At 47.7% G+C, this 22,692-nt stretch overlaps 1 long non-coding RNA gene across 1 annotated transcript; it reads right to left on the bottom strand.

Annotated features, from left to right (window-relative positions):
• Window positions 1-2,659: 2,659 nt before the first annotated feature.
• Window positions 2,660-21,797, bottom strand: LOC105726574 (uncharacterized). Its single transcript, XR_001109563.2, has 4 exons — window positions 21,744-21,797; window positions 20,785-20,862; window positions 3,909-4,144; window positions 2,660-2,898 (listed from the first exon to the last, which is right to left on the bottom strand). It is a non-coding gene; the product is annotated as an uncharacterized LOC105726574 (long non-coding RNA).
• Window positions 21,798-22,692: the final 895 nt, after the last annotated feature.

Genomic DNA, 22,692 nt, shown 5'->3' with positions numbered 1-22,692 from the left:
GATCATCCAAGGTCAGAAGTTTGAGACCAACCTGGCCAACATGACCAAAACCCATCTCTACTAAAAATACAAAAATTATCTGGGCATGGTGGCACACACTTGTAATCCCAGCTACTTGGGAGGCTGAGGAAGGAGGATCACTTGAACCCAGGAGGTGGAGCTTGCAGTGAGCAGAGATCACTCCACTGCACTCCAGCCTGGGAGACAGGAGCGAGACTCCATCTCAACAACAACAACAACAAAGAGTACAGGGCAGGCCGGGCGCAGTGGCTCATGCCTATAATCCCAGCACTTTGGGAGGCCGAGGCAGGTGGATCACGAGGTCAAGAGATCGAGACCATCCTGGTCAACATGGTGAAACCCCGTCTCTACTAAAAATACAAAAAATTAGCTGGGCACGGTGGCACGTGCCTGTAATCCCAGCTACTCAGGAGGCTGAGGCAGGAGAATTGCCTGAACCCAGGAGGCGGAGGTTGCGGTAAGCCGAGATTGCGCCATTGCACTCCAGCCTGGGTAACAAGAGCGAAACTCCATCTCAAAATTAAAAAAAAGAGTGCAGGGCAGATACACATGGGGAGAAATCCTAGATATTTTGTCAAATGGGAAGGGAAAAACTAAGTCCCAGCATTGTATGCCCAGAGCCTGTGAGCTGTGGAAATGGGGGACCATTTTTGTTCATTATTCTATCTGCAGCTCCCAGCTTTATACTTGACACACAACAGAGGCTGGGAAATGCCACTGAACCCATTAATAGGTATGATATTTTCCTACTGATGCGGCAACCCATGAGAAAAGGCTTGCTCTCCATATACATGTGGAAGTGCCCAGGAAAGAGCCATCTAAACCATTCAGGTTTCAATTATCTAGGGAGGAAAGAGGGTATCATCTTTTTCTCTGAACTTCGGAATTATTTGAATGTTTAATCTTGAAGATATATTACTGCATGGCTTGTATAATCTATAAAACAATCTATAGAGAAATAAAGACTCCACCCCCACCAAAAAAAACAAAACAAAAAGAAACGCATTTGTGATTAATACCCTCTGTTGAAGCACAAGAATTCAGGAGTTATTAGAAAAAGGGTCATTAAGGACCCATAATTTGAAACTAAGATTTAAAATTCCAAGAAGAAATTTGTGTAGCACACTTCTCTCCTCCAACCTTCCAGGAGTGAGAAACTGATAAGGCAACTAAAATAAAGAATAATTACGTATTAATCAATAATCAATAATGAATCAATGAATAAGGGGCTGAAGCTAGAAATCAAAGCCCTTCCAGCTTTGCCTTTCTATTGTTATCAACCAAAATCACTTTGGTTAATAATAAAAGGCTCAAAATATACAGATGGGGTGAGTCCTGGCACAGAGCCCTACAGGAACGAGGATGCAGTGGCCCACTTCTCCCTCATTCCTTCAAAGCGTCTGTACAAGAAGAATGGAGAGGTAAGAGAGAAAGTAATTTCCCTCCTCTCTACCCAAGCAAGAAGTATCCCCAAGGTACAGCAAGGAAACTCCAGCGAGCAACAAGGCTTTATGAGAGCATGATAGGCTGGGCACAGTGGCTCATGCCTGTAATCCCAGTGCTTTAGGAGGCCAAGGCAGAAGGATCACTTGAGCTCAGAAGTTCGAGACCAGCCTGGGCAACATGGCAAAATGCCATCTCTACCGAAAAATGCAAAAATTAGCCAGGCATAGTGGTATACACCTATGGTACCAGCTATTCAGGAGGCTGAGGTGGGAAGATCACTGGAAGTCAAGGCTTCAGCCAACCATGATTGGACCACAGCACTCCAGCCTAGGTGACAGAGAGAGACTGCCTCAAAATAAATCAATAAATAAGAACATTTTATTCTCAGTACTTCTTTTCTTACACACACACACACACACACACACCCCAGTCAAAGAACTTCTAAAGCAGATTAATTCCAAAATCAAGGTTAGGAAGGAAATATCCCCTAGGACACTACTCATGTTTAATGTTGGTTTTCTGTTTGTTTCTCTTAGAGCTCTTACAATCTCTTTCCTGAACAATGGGTGAAACTATTTTAGGGGATCAGGCAAGGAGATCTTCCACTGACTTTTAGTCAAAAGCTGAGCAGACAGACATTCCAGCAGCAACAGACTCATCCACCAAGACCCGTTGTTAGACAAGCACCTGCAGATTTGCAAACCGGTACAGCCACACCCCACACTCACACCACACATTCCTGGGACCACGCTGCAGGTGAGCAGAGCTCCAAGTCTGCAGGGCCCCAATTTATCCACCAACTGCCCAGTTTTCCCTGGAGACTCGCAGCTTCTGGGTGTGAGGACTATTTCTGTTCTTGTGGGGATCTATTCCATTGTCTTGCCTTGACACAAACACTCCTCGAGCTGGAAAACCCCCAGCTCGACTGGACCTTAAAAGGAACTTCTCCTTCTCCCATCCCAACTCTCCCATGTATGACCCCTTCCCCACATGTACCTCTTCATCCCTCTCCCTCTCCAAATGCATCCCCATGTTGGGGCTTTTGTATCTTTGGTGAATTCCGCCATCTGGTCCAAGCCTTTATAGGCATCCAGGATGCTTTGGAGGGGAGGATATTTGATAAATGATAATTGCTTTAAATGAGCCAGAACAAAACACAGACAGAGACTTCCCATGGAAAGCTGAGATGTCACTGAGAAATGATTCTTCCCAGAACACAGTGGTGACACGGTGCCCACCCGTCAGTCAATGATGCATGGTTGGTGGTTCTGAAATGTTGGGTCTCCCCAGCCCAGACACACACAGCTATCTTCTGGCGACTACTTCTCCCAAACTAACCATGTGGGTCCATCAGAAGCTGCCATGCTCTCAAAGAAGCCCCCACCATGTTCTGCCAGCCTCAGCTCCAGAGGTGTCAGTGGCCTGAGGAAGCTGGTGATGGAGGAAAATGAGGCAGGAGTGGAGATGTCACAGAGTCTGGCAATGCTGAGAACCTTCCTGCAATCTGGTTGCTCATCCTCAGCTTCCATTCCAGGAATTATTCACTTCCCTCCCTGGATCTTGTTTCTGTCACTTACACCCAAAGAGTTCTGTTGATTCTAGGGTTTTTATTGTGGTAAAATAATATAATGCAAAATTTAGGCTGGGCATGGTGGCTCACACCTGTAATCTCAGCAGTTTGGGAGGCCAAGGTGGGTGGACTGCTTGACCCCAAGAGTTCAAGACTAACCTGGAGCCAGGCACAGTGGCTCATGCCTGTAATCCCAGCACTTTGGGAGGCCAAAGTGGGCAGATCACCTAAGATAAGGAGTTCAAGACCAGCCTGGGCAACATGGCAAAACCCTGTCTTTACTAAAAAAGAAAAATATATAAAAAACTCGCTGGGCATGGTGGTGCATCTATAATTCCAGCTACTTAGGAGGCTGAGGCAGGAGAATCGCTTAAGCCAGGGAGGCGGAGGTTGCAGTAAACCAAGATCATCCTATTTGCACCCCAGCCTGGGCTATAAGAGTGAAACTCTGTCTCAAAAAAAGAAAAAAAGGAAAAAAAAGACCAGCCTGGACAACACAGGAAAACCCCATCTCTACCAAAGAAAGAAAAAAAAAAAAAGACCTGGGATGTAGTGGCACACACTTGTCCCAGCTACTCGGGAGGCTGAGGCAGGAGGATCACCTGAGCCCAGGGAGGTTGAGCCTGCAATGAGCCATGATCACACCACTGCACTCCAGCCTGCCAGACAGAGTAAGACCCTGTCTCAAAAAAAAATTTATCATTTTAACTATTTTTAACATGCAGAATTCCATGGCATGTAGCCCATTTACAAAGCTGTGACACCATTGCCACCCTCTAGTTGTAGAGCACTTTCATCATCCCAAAAGGAAGCCCATTCCCTGAGCAGCCACTTCCTGGCCCCTCTCTCCCAGCCCCCAGCAAACACTCACCAGCTTCCTTCCTCTGTGGCTTTGCCTTTCTAGATGTTTCATTCCAATGGAGTCATACAGCATGTGGTCTTTTGTTCAAACCTAGTTTTAGGGCAGTCATGGAGCAGTACTCACCACTCAGTGGGAGACGGTTTCCCCCCGTGACAAGGTGCCCTGGGGAGTCCTGGCTGCCCAATTCCTCAGCCTCACCAAGGGCACTTTGCTAAGGCAGCTGGGTAGAGTAGACGGCCGTGTTCCTGTGAAACCGTACCAGTTTGAGTCCTGTCTCTTCTCTTTCATTCACTGAATACATGTAAACATCTATCTGACACCCACTACACACCAGGTGCTGTATGCGATTATATGAGATAAATAAGGTGCAGTCAACACCTTCCAAGATCTCAGTAACCAGGGAGGTAGGAGTGGGGGGCTTGGGTCAGTTTTGCCATCTCTTTGAGCCTCTGTCCTAATCTGCGATGGGGCCAATCCCCTGGCCTTGCAAAACTGTTACAGCATTTCCACAGGGTAATGTGCAGGGCCAAGACTAGGGTGAAGCAAGAGAGGTACCCGTGGGTGCAAAATTTCAGGAGGCACTCACTCTCAGAGCCCTATAATGCAGGGTTGGTGCCTGAGAACAGGTGTCACCTCATTTTACACCTGGGTACCTCACTGTCCTGGCTCTGGCTAGGCCCTGACAAGGTGTGCACACACAGTAGTGCCCAGCACAGCAGGCCACCAACAACAGCTCCCTCCAGGCCTGGCATCTCACCAGACGATCCTCTTCCTCTTGGAACGTAATCATCTCAGCAAGCTTATGAGACATGTTTCTGCACTTCCCTCTTACAGATGAGCCTCAGAGAGGCTTAGGACCTTCCCTAAAGCCACAGAGCATGTGAGGGGCCAGCCTGGATCATGAGCCCAACTCCACCCGACCCCCACCCGACCCCCAAGCAGGAGCTTGTCCTCCTAAGAATGAAAGCACTTTTCCTATGTGGTCCCCAAAGTGGAGGACCTTTCTGAGGGCATCACCTTTATTAACACATCCCCACCCCCTGTTCCCCACCCTCCGATGAGACAACTACTAATTTCATCCCCCCTTTTACACCTGCAGACTGGGGAGTGAGGGGTCAGCAGCTGGCTCAGGTCCAAGTTCACATGTTGAGGAGCTGGGTGGGGATGTGGTGATGGCTGCATGGCCTCCCAACACCTGCATTTGGCCCACGTACAATGCCAGCTACCCCTGGTGGATATCCAGGCTTGCCACCATTGATTTAGCCTTGGTCCATAAGACGTCATCATGGCCAACTCAAAAGTTCACTGCCTGAGATGCCCTCTCCCAGGATCCTGCCCAAGACCGTGACTGTGGGCGTTACAGCCTGTGTCTACTGAAGAGGGTGTGTCCATCGGAGAACTCACCTGCAGTGGCATGTGTCCTGAATGAACACGCACACGGCACTGCCCACACACACGCGTGCACACGAACACGTGTACTGGAAAGCAATCCAAAATCCCTAGAAGACCTAGAGAGGTGTGGAGAAGCACATTTCTGATTTTCGCAGACAGCCAGTGGCCAGAGACCACTGTTATGCAGTTCTAGCCTGAAACCCTTGCTCCTCTCGGCCTGTGTCAGCCACAGCTCTCCAGAGAAACAGAACTCACAGGAGGTTTAATACATGTGCACACGTCTGTGTGGAGAGAGACAGATTTTTAGGAATTGCTCATATGGCTGTGGAAGCTGGCAAGTTTGAAATTGTTAGGGCCGGCCAGCAGGCTGGAAACCCAGGCAGGAGCTGATGCTGTGGTCTTGAGGCGGAATTCATCCATCCTAGGAAAATCTCAGAGTTTGCTCTTAAGGCTTTCACCTGATTGGACGAGGCCCACCCACACTGTCAAGGGTAATCTGCTTCCCTTGAGGTCAGCTGCTGGGAGAGGCTGACCACGTCCACCAGCACCTTCTCATCAGCACCCAGATGGGTGTCCGATTCGACCATTGGGCACAGGAGCCTGGTCACAGGATATATAAACCTAACCATCAGCCTATCAGGATCTAAGCCAGGTATCAGAACCCACCAGTGTATAAGAACCCACTCGAGTGTCAGAACCCAGGACCCAGTGATACCAGAGAATCAGAACTCCCTCAGGTTGACACACCAAGGAGTCACACCTGCTTCTCACTCTAAAGTGCTTCCTGTAGACACATTCTCTCACGTGCTTTCTCTGATATGAAATGTTACTTGAGAGACTCTCCAGCACACTGCAAAATGTAAACTGGGATTGTATGCATATGCTCCTGTTTATCAGAAGATCCAGATGCAATGTGTTGTTTAAAATCTTTTTGTTGGGTTGCTAAACAGTGGATTATACAATGTGACCAAGCAACAAAAACTTCAAGTTTTAAACTTCAGCTAATTCTCTCATCTCCACCAAACCTTTCTTTAGTCAAAATGACTGCAATGAAAAATCCCTAAAGAACAGAAAAACTGCCTGACTCCAATCAATGAGCAATATCACCTCAGCCACATCCAATGGAATGAAATGGCACGAGATTGCTGCTATGAGATCCGACCTGTAGAATTAAAATGTGCATGACCTTGTCCTTATAAAATGAATGGTGGGAACAGAGAAGTCAGCAAAGGAGAGTTATATTAAACTCAAAATCAGGAAGTCAACTTCTCCTAAGAAAGGCCCTTTAAAATGTTCAAGAGAGTTTGTATAATCGCAAATACATGGGGGGAAAAGTCATAAATACACTTTTCATTATGGTTGAAGAAATGGAAGAGAAGTCTACTTCGTAAATGTGGGGGTAAAGCCCTCTGCCTTATGAAATGGGGGGATAGGGGAAGGGAAGGAAACATTTGGGATTAAATATTGTCATTTGAGTGGCGCAACTGATGAAAGCCAGGAAATTCTAAATGTGTACACCGACAATCTGCCACTCCAATTTTACACTCCGGACCCCCGAACAAAAGCTACACTGTGAGGTGCCTGGGGACGGCGCTGGCGTGACTGCGGAGGGAATGGGGCACAGGTTTCCTTTCAATTTAATGACTTTTCAGTGTTGAGTGTGAAAACCAAAATGTTGTTCTGCGAGGCAAGGCGGATGTTCAGCCCTGCCCCTCCCCGAGGCGATCCAGTGAGATGGTTTCATGATTGGGGACAGTCGTCTTGCCCTGTGTCACCTCGAAGCATTTAAATCCAAGGGTGCTCCTACCAACAGGATCCCTCCTGCCCTACAGATGGACACAGAGGGGCGGCTACATCGTCCCTGGGTACTGAGCCCAAACAACCCTGGCACTGTCCCCGCTGCAGTGAATCAACTCTGGCCACGGCTGACGCTGGCTCTCTATAGAAAGCCAAATGCCAGCATGCAGGGAATCAACCCAGAAGGGGACTGTGTGTGTTTGGAGTCAAAGAGCCCCTTAGAATGGCAGCCACTGTTCACTGGTACGCATTCTGGGGGGAAATGACAGAGCGACCATAAGTCACGGCAACCCCAGGGCTCCCTGTGTTTATTTACTGAGTTCAGCCAACAGCCTTCGAAGTGATTTAGACGGCCCTCCAGATAAAACTCTGGGAGATTCAAAAGGGGCTTTTACAAACTTCACCTTGCCGGGGTGATGGGCGCAGGTGGGTGGGAGAAAGCTCAGAGGAGGCGTTGGAAAGGGCCTGAGGCCTGAGACCACCTCCCACGACCGCCTCCAAAGTCTAGGGGTGGTTCTCTGAACATAAGACTGGGGTGTCCGAGGGACAAAGGTACCCCAGGCCCCAGGCCCAGGTACCCAGAGCAAAGATCGCTCTGCAAGTCGCCTGCCCAAGCCTGAAGCTGCAGAGAGCGCAGGAGGAAAAGAAAAAACATACAAGCCTTGAGACCAGAGGGAGAAACCAAGAGGCAATGGCCCCTTGGAAGTACAGTGACTCAGGCCTGTACTTCCCAGCACTTTGGGAGGCTGAGGCCAGAGGATTGCTTGAGGCCGGGAGGCTGAGGCCAGATGACCGCTTGAGGCCAGGAGGCTGAGCCTGCAGTGAACTGTGATTGCACCACTGCATTCCAGCCTGGTTAACAGAGCAAGACTCCATCGCCACAAAAAAGTTAAAATGAAAAGAAAGGAGCAGGAGGCCGGGTGTGGTGGCCCACACCTATAATCAGCACTTTGGGAGGCCAAAGCAGGTGGATCATTTGAGGTCAAGAGTTTGAAACCAGTCTGGCCAACATGGCAAAACCTTTCTCTACTAAAAATACAAAAAATTAGCCAGGCACAGTGGCGGCCACCCGTAATTCCAGCTACTCAGGAGGCTGAGGCAAGAGGATTGCTTGAACCTGGGAGGTGGAGGTTGCAGTGAACTGAGATCACGCCACTGCACTCCAGCCTGGACAACAGAGCAAGACCCCATCTCAAAAAAGCAGGCGGGGAGGGGGCGGGGGGGGAGCAGGAAGAGAAGAGACATAAATAGTAGATTTGCTGAATCCTAGGATTCTTTCCCTTTCTGTGCTTTGAGGCTGAGATCTCTGGGCTCTGAGAAAAGTCACTCGGAACCTTGGCAGTGGCCTCCACACTTTTTCAGATGACAGCAAACACTGGTGCAGTTTGTGCTTGTTTCTCATTGTAAGGGATTTCTTTGCTCCGGCCTAAAGTTCTCCCCAACAGTCCACCCCGCACTAATGGGCCTAGGGTAATGGCCACACTCACAGGGACCCACCACGCACCACCTGTCCTTCTCCTCCCGGCTGCCCCACAGCTGCTGAGCCACGGAGGACACTTTCTTGCCTTCACACCTCCACCTAGACTGTTCCCTCTGCTCAAATGCCCTTCCCACATGACTTCCCCCAAAGAAATCCTAATTGTCCTTCAACACCCAGCTCAAAAGTCATTTCCTCCAGCACACCCAGGACAGAAGAGACCACACTCTGCCCGTGTTCCCCAGAAACTCCAGAGGGAGCAGGATACACTTATCCCTCTGAGTCTGAGAGACAGGGTTGGGTATTCATCTGTGTGCACTTGGCCCCTGAACACAGCAGGGGCTCCAGAAATGTCAGGCCCATTCCCCTAGAAATCAAAAGGGCTGCATTCTTCAACAAAGCCCCTCTCAGTGGCAGGCATATCTCAGAGCCCCCACAGTCTCTGATCATAGCAACCTGCCAGGACCAACACCCCAGTTGAAGTGGGGGTGTCCCAGGCAGCAGGCCGGGGCCACAATGCACATTCACAGGCTCAGTTACAGCCCCTCGATCACACCACGGCACCTGGACTTTTATCTCCGTTTCACAGGTGAGGACCTGAGGCTCAGGTCGCCCTGTCACTTTCCTAGGGGCACAGGGCAAGAGGCAGGGACTGTGCACAGCCCAGAGCTACTGTCTCCGTCCCTCAGAAAAGCAGCCCTAGGTCTCAGCCCCACGAGCCTTTCCCACAGGATTTCCAGGCAGGGCTCCAAGAAGCCCCTTCCTCACTCTAAGATGGGTCCTCAAAGATCGGGTGCAGGACCTGAATAGAGGCCTGAACTCACTGAGTTTATTTTATTTTTCCTTCTAGATAACTGGCCTAAATATCTGTTGTTTTTCCTTGATCTTAAGGCAGCATTTTCGGGTCTAGCAGGGGAGTCTGTGCTCGCCTTCACTTCGGGCCATAAACCGGGGGACAGCACCACCTCCTGGCCGGCAGGGATGTGGCGCCCGCTTGGTGTCGGGCTTGCTGGACCCAGCAGCCATCCTCTGACGTCCTCAGCGGCCAGCCTCTCCGGGCCCAGTTAGCAAAGGAAGTAAACAGGGCACAAGGTGCTCATAAGGAAAGCAGGGTGGGCTGGCGTCCCTGGGCTCAGGCAGCGATGCAGGAACACAGGTGCTGCATGTGTCAAAGGGCGGGCACCAGCCTGGCCCATGAACCAGAGGATGCAGGCCTCCTGTGGCTGGGAGCACCCTGGAGAGGAGCCCCGGGTGGCTCCAGGAGGAGGACGACCAGGCCAAGGGAACTCCATCCATGAGCAAGGTTGGGGGGGTCCCAAGGGAAGAACTTGGAGGTGCAGGGCAGACAAAATCAGAGGCCAAAGACGCTCAGTGCCCTGGGTGCGAACTGGCACCAGGAGAGACCTCACCAATATGTCACAAAGGAAACAGGACGAGTCATCAGCAAGGAGGCATGTGTGCTGGCCATGCACAACAGTGTGTGTGTGCTGGGAGAGGCACGGATGAGGCAGACAGGGCCTGCTGCCCAGAGCTTCCACAGGGTGGGAGAGACAGCAGGAAGGACACACGAAAGCACATACAAGATGGGGACACATCATTTGCTAAATTAAATTTCCAAGCGAACCTCTCCCTGGCACTTCCAATAAATACTGTTAAAGGACAAGCTAGGGTCCCCGGGAGGTAGAGACCACTTGAAACTTTCATTTCATTCATTCACCTGCTCACTCATTCTTTCAGTAAATGTGAACTGCACCTCTGTGCCAGGCCAGGTGTTGCAGTGAGCACTTTATCAGCATCATTGTGTCATTAGATCTTTTTTTTTTATTTTTTGAGATGGCGTCTCACTCTGTCACCCAGGCTGGAGGGCAGTGGTGTAATCTCAGCTCACTATACAACCTCTACCTCCTGGGTTCAAGCAATTCTCCTATCTCAGCCTCCCAAGTAGTTGGGATTACAGGTGCACGCCACCACACCCAGCTAACTTTCATAATTTTAGTAGAGACAGAGTTTCACAGTGTTGATCAGGCTGGTCTCAAACTCTTGACCTCAGGTGATCCACCCACCTCAGCCTCCCAAAGTGCTGGGACTACAGGCATAAGCCACCGCATCCAGCCTGTGTTATTAGATCTTCAGCATAACCCCCATGCGATAGGAATCAGATACAAAAATTGTGTCCCAGAGAGGTTAACTAACTTATCCAAAGTTACACAGCTTCTCAGTAGGAGAGCCAGAATTTGAGCCAAGGTTCAGTCCCAAAGCCGAGGTATGAAGCGTGCTAAGTTCCCTTCATGCAGAAGGTATTTACTGAGCTCCTGTCACAGGGCAGGCAGTTGAGCCAGTCTCAGGGGCTACACCAGGGGCTAGAACAGAGCTGCACCTGCCCACACCAAGCACATGGGCAGAGGGAAGGTGCAGATGCACAGATCAGCAAGAGAACAAGCGGCCGGAAGGAGGCTGGATGCTGAGCAGAGGCAAGAGCTGCCTCCACCCTGGCTCACGTCTCATGGCTCTAAGCCTCAGTTTTCTCATCTGGAAAATGGGATAAAAATAAGTTGATGTGAAAATTTAAAAAGATCTGACACGCAGGGCATGATGCCTTGGTACTCCTAAATACTTCAACGTGTATTTCCTGAAAACAAAGACATTCTCTTTCTCAAGACAACACAATCCTCAAAACCAGGAGGATTGCTTGGATACAGCGTTACTACTGAATCTGCAGATCTGACTCCCATTTCACCAGCTATCCCAATAAAGGCCTGTATACCAAAGAAAATACCGAATTCTGTGTTGCAGTCAGTTGTCACATCTCTTTTATCTCTTTAGCCTCCTTCCTCTGGGACATTGATCAGTCTTTCTGGCCTTTCTCTCAGGCCAGTTATTTTATAGAATGTTCTTCAGTTGGAGTTTGCCTGCTACCTCTCGATAGTTAGACCCAGGGTTTGCCTTCCAGGCAGGAAATCCACGGAAGTGATGTTGCGTCCTTCTCGGTGCCACGTGTTAGAAGGCCATGAAGTCTGTCTGTTCGTGCATGGGTGACACTGGTATCGATCAAGGTGGTGTCTGCCAGTTTTCTTCACTATAAAGTTAAGACCTCACCCTTTGTAGTTAGTACCCTATGAGGAGGTTCTTTGAGACCACGTAAAAATTCTGTCACCCACGAAATTTTCACCCACTAGTTTTAGCATCTACTGATGACTCCTTCAAACACCAGTCATGACCACGATGGCAGCCGAACTGTGGTTTTCCAATCACGTTCCCTTTCTTCATTTGTTAGCTCTGAAGCAGACCTTCCTCAAGGCAGATTTTCATAGAAGAAATCTGTCTCCCAGCATCCTTCCTGTCCCTACAATTCGGTCTCCCCACAATACTCAGAGAGGGCTTCTAAACAAGAAAGCCAAAACATGTTTTGTTTCACATGCAAGAGAGTGAAGGGGGAACCCCCACCCCACTCCATACACAAAAAATCAACTTAAGGTGGATCAAGCCCTTAAATGTAAGAGCCCAAACTTTAAGCTCTTAAAACACAGGGATGAATATTCATGACTTTGGGGATTTCCAAAGCATTCTTAGCTATGGTGCCAAAACCACAAGCAACAAAAGGAAAAAAACATAAACCTGATCAAACCTAAAAAGCTTCAGGGGACACTGTCAAAGAGGGACCAGACAATGCACTGATGGAAGTAAACACTCGCAATATCTTGTATGAAACATCTTGTATATATGTAGTATGAGATCTGGGCCTAGAATATATCAATAATTTTTACAACTCAATAAGTAAAAGATAAATAACCCAGGTTAAAAAAAGGGCAAAGGATCTGAATAAACATTTCCTCAAAAAAACGATAAGCAAATGGCCAATAAGCACATGAAACAATGCTCATCATCACCAGTAATCAGTGAGATGCCACCACCCCTTAGGTTGGCTGTAGTCAAAAGTCAGACAACAGCAAGTTGGGACTAAGGACGTGGGGAAGGTGGTGGGAACATAAAGCAGTGCAGCTGCTGGAAAACCACCTGGCCATTTTTCCGAAGGTTACACATAGAGCGACCCTTGGACCCAGCATCTGACCTCTCCCAGGCATGTGCCCCCAGGAAATGCAAACCTCTGGCCACACAAACACTTGCACACAAATGTTCACAGCAGCATTATAGCTGAAAGGTGAAAGCAACCTTTCAGCAACTGATAATGTCCAGTAACTGATAATGGGTAAACAAAATGTGGTCCATCCACACACGCTGGAACATTACTGAGCCATAAAAAGGAATGGAGTTCTAGGACATGCTCCAACCTGGATAAGCCTCAGAAACATGGTGCCGGGTGACAGAAGCCAGACACCAAAGGCCACATAGTGTATGGTTCTATTTCTACGAAATGTCCAGAACAGGTAAATCTGTAGAGACAGAAAGCAGGGGGCTGGGGGAGGAGAGAACGGAGGGTGGTGATGGCTAAGGGCATGGGGTTTCTCTCAGCGGTGATGAAATGTTCTAAAATGGATTGTGGTGATACTTGCCCAACTCTGTGCATGTACTAAAACCATTTAATCACGCATGATAAATAGGTGAATTATATTTTACGTGTATTATATCTCAATAAATTTGTTACCAACAACAACAACAAAAAAGTCGTCACCCTTCTGTAAAACCAGCCAACGGCTTGCCAGCTTACCCACTCAAAGCTGAGGCTCCTGCCATGGCCTGCCTCCTCCTGGGCCCTCCCCTGTCCCCCTCCACTCTGCTACAGCCACACTGGCCCCACTGTTCCTTGCACCCCACACACTCATGCCCTGGGTCTTGCCCCGCACAGATGGCTGCCTCTGTCCAGGGCACTCCTTTCCCAGATAGCCACACAGCTTGCTCCATCCATTCCTTCAGCTCTGCCCAAATGCCACCTTATCAGAGAGCGCTTCCTGGAGCAGTCCCTATAAGCTCACACACAGACTCATTCACACACACACTGGGATGCGGCCTGCACACACAACAGCCCCCAGCTCCCTGGCCCCTCTGCTCCTTTCCCAAAGCCCTGCTTGACCCACACTGAACCTCAGTTCAGCAGTGTCATCAAAAAGAGAGGGACTGTGCCTACTTTGTTCTCTGCTGACTCCTTGGTCCCTGGAACAATATCTGATACATAGTAGGTGCCTGATAAACACTTGTTCAATAAATGAATTAATGAAAACCACACACACACTCTCTCACACACACTATGGTGCTTACATTCAAGACAATAGTCACTTGAAGAGAGAAAACTAATATTGTACCCGCATTGATTTCCCCACAACAACCATCTTTCAGATTAGTGTTTTCATAGCACAAAGCTTGGGAAATTCCAAACCTGGAGTTTGCTGCTCACCAAGACTCTCAACAGTTGCCAGCATTAGGCCCAAGACTCACTATAGTATGAGCAAAATGAGCGTTTTCATGCACTCCTCGGTGGGGAGTGAACATTGGAACCATCTTTCCCGGGGGTGATTTGTCAACCATAAGCCTTAAACCTGGGTACATCCCTTTACCCAGGCAAGTTTTTCTAGGAAACTACACCAAGGAGATATTCACAGATTTACATAAAGATTGGATGACAGAGATGTTTCTTGCAGCAATGTTCATAATATCAGAAGATGGGATGTAACCCAAATGACTCATGTTAGTTAGAGATTAAATGTGTCACAGTGCACCAGACCATGCCACGGAATACTGTGCTTCCAAAGATGAAATCATAAAGGAACTTTGAAATGGAAATTGGTCATAGCATATTGTGTAGTAGGGGGAAAAAACTGGGTTGTAAAATATTATGTAGATATAACTAATAAAGGACTTGTACTCAAGATATAAAAAGAATGCTTACAATATAAAAATAAAATGATAACTAATTTTAAATGGGGCAAAGGACTGGGTGCAGTGGCTCATGCCTGTAATCCCAGCACTTTGGGAAGCCAAGGCAGGTGGAGTACCTGAGGTCAAGAGTTCAGGACCAGTCTGGGAAACATGGCGAAACCCTGTCTCTACTAAAATTACAGAAGTTAGCCGGGCATGGTGGTAGGTGCCTATAATCCCAGCTACTCGGGAGGCTGAGGTAGGAGAATCGCTTGAACCCGGGAGGCAGAGGTTGCAATGAGTCAAGATGACACCACTGCACTCTAGCCTTGGAGACAGAGTGAGACTCTGGCTCTAAATAAATAAATAAATAAATAAAATGGGCAAAGCATTGAAGAGATATTTCTCTAAAGAAGATTCACAAGTGGTTAGATGCCAGTAAGCACATGAGAGCACACGAGGAAAATGCGAGTCACAGTCACAATGAGACACCACACCACGTCTGCAAGAGTGGCCAGAATCAGAAAGACAGGAAATAGTTGGTAAGGATAAGGAGAAATTGTAATCCACAAGCAATGCTGGTAGGAAGGCCGCAGTGGAGCTGGTGCCTCAAAATGTTAGCTGTAGATTTACCGTATCGTTCATCAATTCCACGCTTAGGTATATGCCCAAGAGAAATGCAAACTTCTGTCCATACAAAAACAAGTACATGGGCTGGGCGCAGTGGCTCACACCTGTTATCTCAATGCTTTTGGAGGCCAAGGCAAGAGGATCACTTAAGCCCAGGAGTTTGATACCAACCTGGGCAACAGAGCAAGATTCTGTCTCTAAAAAATTTTTTTTCTTTAAATTAGCTGGGTTTGGTGGTACATGCCTGTAGTACCAGCTACTCAGGAGGTTGAGGCGGGAGGATAGTTTGAGCCAGTGAGGTCGAGGCTGCAGTCAACTACAACTGCACCACTACACTCCAGCCTGGGCAACAGAGCAAAATGCCATCTCTTAAAAAGAAATAATATGCCCACAATCCTAGCAATTTGGGAGGCCAAGGCGGGTGGATCACCTGAGGTCAGGAGTTCAAGATCAGCCAGGCCAACATGGTGAAAACCCGCCTCTATGAAAAATATAAAAATTAGCCAGGCATGGTGGCGCATAACCCATAATCCCAGCTCCTCAAGATGCTGAGGCAGGAGGATCCCTTTAACCCAGGAGGCAGAGGTTGCAGTGAGCTGAGATCATGCCACTGCCTCCAGCCTGGGTGACAGAGCGAGACTCCATCTCAGAAATAAAGCATCTATTGAACACCAGGCCTTGTGGTAAAGGAGAGAGGGTGATAAAGATCATTGCAGTTAATTCTTACGACAAACATTTTTCATTCTTTTTCATGCACAAGGAAACCAAGTCTCAGACAGGCTAAGTGTCCTGCCCAGCTGGTATGTGAACCTGGTCTGTCTGATCCCAGAGTCAGCAGTCCTAACACTGTCCACATGGATCTCTCCCTTTTCACCTCAGAAACATCAAGCTGTAGTCTCTATGAGCACATAAAGAATGTATCAGAGATTGTTCTCAATGCTGGCCTAGACTCAGAAAAATCCTGCTCATTCTGATCCAAGTAAGCAGGAGACCACTGATATGCTGCCTATAAGAAATAAACGTCAAAGGCATAGACAAGCTTGAAATAAAAGCATGGTTCTGGCAATGCTAGAATAATAAATACCAGACTCATCCTCCCATACTATACAGCTAAGAAAATGAAATAGATGAAACGGTCATCGGTTCAAGAGATTATGCCTGAGGGAGGAGAAACAAAAGAGGTGAGCCCTGTGAAATCAAACAGGTAGTGACAGAGATAGAGAACGCCCTTCTCATGCACATCAGTAGACTCCACACGGTGGAGGAAAGGACCAACAAACTCGAAGACAGCATAATAGAAACTATCCAAACTAAACACAAGGAGGAAGGAGTGGGGGAAGGGGATGGGGGAGGAGGGGAAGGAGAAGAGGAGGAAGAAGAGAAGGGGAGGGGAAGGAGCGGGAGAGGAGGGGAGGGGGAGGAGTGGGGAAAGAGGAGGAGGGAAGGAGGAAGAGGTGGAAAAGAGGAGAGAAGAGGGGGAAGGGGAGGATGGGAGGGGAAGAGGAGGGAGAGGGGTAGGAGGGCAACAATGATGACAATGATGACGTTTTAAAAACCCTTGGGATGACGTAAATAATCTAACACACATGTGACTGGAACCTCAGGAGGAAAAAGAGGGAGAAATAATGGTGGAAGATATATTTGCAGAGTCAACAGCTGAGAATTTTACAAAATTAATCAAGGACATCAAGTCACATATCCAAAAAGATTAGAGAACCCCTAGCAGGATTTTAAAGACACATAATACTTAAACTACTAAAAAATAAAGAGAGGCCAGATGCGGTGGCTCATGCCTGTAATCCCAGCACTTTGGGAGGCTGAGGCAGGTGAATCACGAGGTCAGGAGTACAAGACCAGCCTGGCCAACATAATGAAACCCCAACTCTCTAAAAATACAAAAATTACCTGGGCATGGTGGCACGCACCTGTAGTCCCATCTACTTCGGAGACTGAGCAGGAGAATCACTTGAAACCAGGAGGCAGAGGTTGCAGTGAGCCAAGATCACACCACTGCACACCAGCCCAGGAATAGAGCGAGACTCTATCTCCAAAAAAAAGAGAGAGACAAAGAGAACATATTTAGGGCAGCCCAAGAAATTAAAGAGCAAAGTTAAGAATGACAGCAGATTTCCCATCAGAAACTATGTAATCCAGAGGATAAACAGAGTGTCATCTTTAAAGTGCTGAGAGATAAATGTCAGCAAAGACTTCTACCGCTGTGAAAAGTATCTTTCATAAGTGAAAGTAATTTCTTAATTGCAGAAAAATAAAATGTGAGGTGACTAATTATCAGTAGACTTGTGCAACAATAAATTAAAGGAACTTTTTCAGTAGAAGGAACAAGAAACCAGAAACTTGGTTCTATACACAGAAATGAAGAGCTCCGGAAACTGTTCAAACGAAAGTTTGTATGAAAAAACTTTTAAATCACTCTAAAATATTTAACGTCTAAAGCAAGCTTGTCCAACCCACAGCCCACAGGCCACACGCAGCCCAGGATGGCTTTGAATGCAGCCCAACACAAATTTGTAACCTTTCTTAAAACATGATCACACACTTTTTGTGATTTCTTTTTTTTTAGCCATCAGCTATGGTTAGTGTTAGTGTATTTTGTGTGTGGCCCAAGACAATTCTTCTTTTGGCCCAGAGAAGCCAAAAGATTGGACAGCCCTGGTCTAAAGCAAAACTAGAAGCAAAGGAGTACGGATTCATAAGTGCGTGTATGACAATATACAGAAAATGGAAGGGAGAAATTGGAACTATGAAGTTCTAACATTATACATGTATAATACTTATTTGCAGGTAGACAGTGAAAAATTAAAGACGGATGTATGCTATAAACCCTAGGATAGCCAAAGAGATATAATTAACTGTTGAATACAGATACAATTAAACAGGTTTCAAAGATAATAACAATACTGGCCAGGCGCAGTGGCTCATGTCTGTAATTCCAGCATTTTGGGAGGCTGAGGTGGGCAGATCACCTGAAGTCAGGAGTTCAAGACCAGACTGACCAATACGGTGAAACCCTGTCTCTACAAAAAATACAAACATTAGCCACGTGTGAAAGTGGGTGCCTGTAATCCCGGCTACTTGGGGGGCTGAGGCAGGAGACTTGCTTGAACCTGGAGGCTGCAGTGAGCCAAGTTCGCGCCTTTGCACTCCGGCCTGAGTGACAGAGTGAGACCCCATCTCAATAAAAATAATAACAACAATAATACAAGTGTAATAATGTATTGTGGCATTTGTAACACACGTAGAAGGAAAATGTATAAGGAAATAGCATGAAAGTAAGGATAGAAAAGTTTTTACTCATCTCTCTTTGACAAACCAACCACACCTGTAAAAAGAGAGGAAAGTCTACGTCATAGGATCATGAAAAGAACTAAATTCGGGTGCGGTGGCTCACGCCTGTAATCCCAGAACTTTGGGAGGCTGAGGCGGGTGGATCACTTGAGATCAGGAGGTCGAGACCAACCTGACCAATATAGTGAAACCCCATCTCTACTAAAAATATAAAAATTAGCCATGCATGGTAGTGGGCGCTGGTAATCCCAGCTACTCAGTAGGCTGAGGCAGAAGAATTGCTTGAATCTGGGAGGCAGAGGTTGCAGTGAGTTGAGATTGCACTTCTGCACTCCAGCCTGGGTGACAGAGTGAGACTCCACTTCAAATAATACTAATAATAATGACAACACAAATATAATATCATGTCTTATGGCATTTATAATATATGTAGAAGTGAAATGTATGAAAAAATAGAAGGAACGTAAGAAGAAATTTTTACCCTTCTCTCTTTGACCAGCCAACCACACCTGTAAAATGAGAAGAAAGTCTATGTCATAGGATTATGAAAAAACTAAATGACTTCACACATGTACAGTACCAAGCCCTGCACCTGATGTGTGGTGAGTGCTTGGTAAATATTTGTAAAGCGACAAGTGAATTGTTTAGTGTCATACATTAATTCATTATAAGAGAGTTAGGATTTCTCCCTAAAAAGCTGAATGGAGATTTCCTATATGGGGCTCACCGGGAAGCTGGTTAACTGCCAACAAGCGTTGTGTCTTCAAGCCCTGGTCTGGAAAACAGTCCATCAACAATTTTACCTCCCAAGACTCTGTTCCCTCCCCGGAGCTTGTAAGTGAGGCAGACAGTTTAGTTAGTAATGGCAGTCAGGAAAAATAAACTTGCCGAGAGAAAGGGACAAAGAGAACCACAAACAGCTTATGTCGAGAAAAGGAATGTTTTCATCTCCTTGACATCTGTAATCCACATTTATCCTGTGATGAGCAATTGCACTTCTGTGTCTGACCTTGGGAAGACCCTAGGAAGTCTGGCTGGTTTGAAGACAAATGTATAAACCACACACAAATTTCACAGAGAACCAGCCAATAAATATTCTCCAACCTGCCCTTGACATGTAAATGTGTCCATGAATCATAATGGCTTTATGCCCAAATCCTAGACCTAGGAGCAGTCAGTAAAGTCCATGGAAGGATGTTCAAATGGGGTGTTGGTCAATGGAATGGCCCATTTTCCACTTTGCATAAGAGAAATGTGATCCTACTTGGATAGAAAGGGAGTTGTGTGAGCAAAGGAGGTTTGCGGGAAAGCCCAGGGCATGGCAGAGAGGAGGAGGTCAATCTCTGAGGTTGGCATGTTGGACACTCCATGCCCTTGATGCCATTTTGCTCCAGCAATTTCTGCACCAACCAGCTGTGCACAGGTGAAGCCATCACCCTGCCTGGCTGCACCATATACATCTTGCTTTCAACCCAGCCTCTCTGGCACCACCTCATGGGACACCTGCAGAAGCCATCCAGCCACAGAAATGCCAAAGACAGCCGGCACCAGTGCGGGAGAGAGCAGTAACTCCCGAGTTTCCTAGGCGCAGCCTGCACACGTCCTCAGAAAGCCCCTGACAGAACCGAGTCCCAGCTGCCCACCAGCACAAGCAGCAGCCCTGGTGGTGCTGCTTCTCCTCCTGCCACAGGAGCATTCTGCTGGAAGACCAACTTGCGGGATTTACCAAATTTAATAATTTACCAAAAATGCATTTATTTTAGCTCGTTATAATGTATGCAGTAATTTATATTGGATGGGATGGTTTTGATAGATTTTGAAGATTTCTGCAAAGCTCTAAGTAACTGGGTTTTTTGGGGGGTGGGGCTTATTTTTGAGACAGGGTCTCACTTTGTCACTCAAGCTGGAGTGCAGTGGCACAACCATAGCTACCCGCAGCCTTGACCTCCCAGGTTCAAGTCATCCTCCTCAGCCTCCTGAGTAGCTGGGACTACAGGCATGTGCCACCATGCCTGGCTAATTTCTTAATCTTTGTAGAAACAGGATCTCACTATGTTGCCCAGGCTGGTCTCAAACTTCTGGGCTCAAGTGATCTGCCTTCCTTGGCCTTCCAAAGCTCTGGGAGTACAGACGTGAGCCACCGCACCTGGCCCCTAGGTAACTAATTCCTATTTTGTCTTCTTAATAGCATTTCCTCAGCAAAAGGAGAAAGGTGTACAGGGGACTCGGCACACACAGCGGCCTGGCCTGCTGATGCTGAAGGGGCAGTGGGCGACACCCCCACCCTCTTGCCCTAACAATCCTGCAAAGTTGGGAGCCCTGCTCTGGCCACTGCCAGCTTTAGGCATCACCTCCGATTCCTGATGGCACTGGGGCTTCCATAGCCTCCCCTATAAGGAGGGGTTTCTAACTCCGTCTGCCCTAGGGGATAGTAACGAGGGCAAAGTAAGACGCCAGATGTTTAGCTCTTACTGCAGCAGGAGTTTGGTCCACATGGGATGCTTTTATTGTTACTGTTGCCACAGATCTTGTCTGTGGAGCTCCGAAGTCCTGAGGAAACTGCTGGAAGGTGTGAGATTCCCCTCAGCTGGAGACCTGCTCATTTTTCAAGATCTTTCCTGACCACCTCTGCCCCAGCACTGGGCTGAGCACTGGATGCATGCAGAGCCCCAACACTGCCCCCAGAGGCTTTGGGCCTGGACCCTGAAGGAAGACGGGCCAGGAGTGCAGGACGGCACCAGGGAGCAGACTCTCCAGAAAGAGGAGCCCAAAGGGGCAGAAACAGGGCAGGAAGGGCTCTCCTGGCAGAGAAGGCCAAATGGCCAAGAACTTAACATACCAAGAGGGAAAAGCTGTTCTGGCAATCAGTGCAGGCACTCCTTTAGTGAACTGGAAACTTTTTCTTTTTTCTTTTTCTTTTTTTTTTTGAGATGGGGTCTCACTCTGTCCCCCAGGCTGGAGTGTATTGGCATGATATTGGTTCACTACAACCTCCGCCTCCCAGGTCCAAGCAATTCTTCTGCCTCAGCCTCCCGAGTAGCTGGGATTACAGGTGCATGCCACCACGCCCGGCTAATTTTTGTATTTTTAGAAGAAATGAGGTTTCATCATGTTGGCCAGGCTGGTCTCAAACTCCTGACCTCAAGTGATCCACCTTCCTTGGCCTCCCAAAGTGTTGGGATTACAGGCATGAGCCACTGCACCTAGCCAGAAGTTTTTCTTTAAAACCCCAAATTTTAATTAGCACCCCTGACACAGATCAACATTACCCCTTTAAGTAGCTAGTTTCTGAACTCTTGCATCCTGCAGAGATTCTCTCAGGCATGCAGGGGTCCTGCCCTCCCCATGGTCTGCCTCCATGAAGCTGTACTCAGTCCTACTCTGGCCCCACAAACCCCATGGAATCGTTGTCCGAGCCTTGGTCTTCTCACCTGTCAAATGTAAGAGTGAATTAAGGTCAGGCATGTAGGATGTCTGTGGAACACCTGACAGGGAGAAAACAGTAAATAGTAACCATTGAGTATTGTTGGTGCTCAAAAAATATCAGAACTTTGCCTGAGCCCAGGAGTTTGAGGCTGCAGTGAGCTATGATTGAACCACTGCACTTCAGCCTGAGGGACAGAAGGAGACCCCATCTCTTAAAAAGAAAAAGAAAACCCCATTTTTTTCACCTTTTCCATCACAGAAACGCAAAACATTCAGATCTAGTAATTAATGCCCTCAGCAAAGAAGACTCACTGGCCCATTTCTTTTAAGCATCTTCTTCCATTTCTAAGACTGTCAGTAATCACTTTCCCATGTACTGGGTGGTAATGAGTGACTATCTCCAGCTCTCCCCAGGTCCAAGGTATTTTGCTGCAGAAACATGACATGTGTATGAGTTAGCTAGTGCTGCATAACAAATCATCCTGAGACTCGGCAGTTTCAAACAACCAATGTTGAAAATCTCATACATTTTTTGAGAGTTGGGAATCCAGGAGCAGCTCATCTGGGTGGTTCCTGCTCGGTCCTGCAGTTAAGTGGACACCCAGGGCTGCAGTCCAGGATTGCATGATGGGGTCTGAAGGATCCACTGCTGAGCTCACTCGTGTGGCTGCTGAGATTTCAACTCCTTATCATGTGCCCTGGCCATAAAGCTGCTGGTTATCTGGGAACACAGATGGGAGTACCTACATCTGCCTCTGGTATATCTTCAAGCGTGGCTGCCATCCATTCGAATCAAGAGCTGAGATGGCATCTCCTGAAAAGGATGGAAGGCTGTGACCTGACAGTCCATGGGAGAGGTTGGTGCATCTGTTTCTTACCAGCTGCAAGACAACTGGTGGGAAAATGTTCAAGGCATTAACACCTCCCTAAGGCAAGCACAGTCATTTCAGCACA

This window comes from Aotus nancymaae, unplaced genomic scaffold, assembly GCF_030222135.1.
Source record: "Aotus nancymaae isolate 86718 unplaced genomic scaffold, 86718_ANA_hifiasm-v0.15.2.pri h1tg000095l, whole genome shotgun sequence".
Classification (NCBI taxonomy): Eukaryota; Metazoa; Chordata; class Mammalia; order Primates; family Aotidae; genus Aotus; species Aotus nancymaae.
Note: the sequence above shows the minus strand (reverse complement) of the source record. Positions and strands in the feature narration are given on the sequence as shown.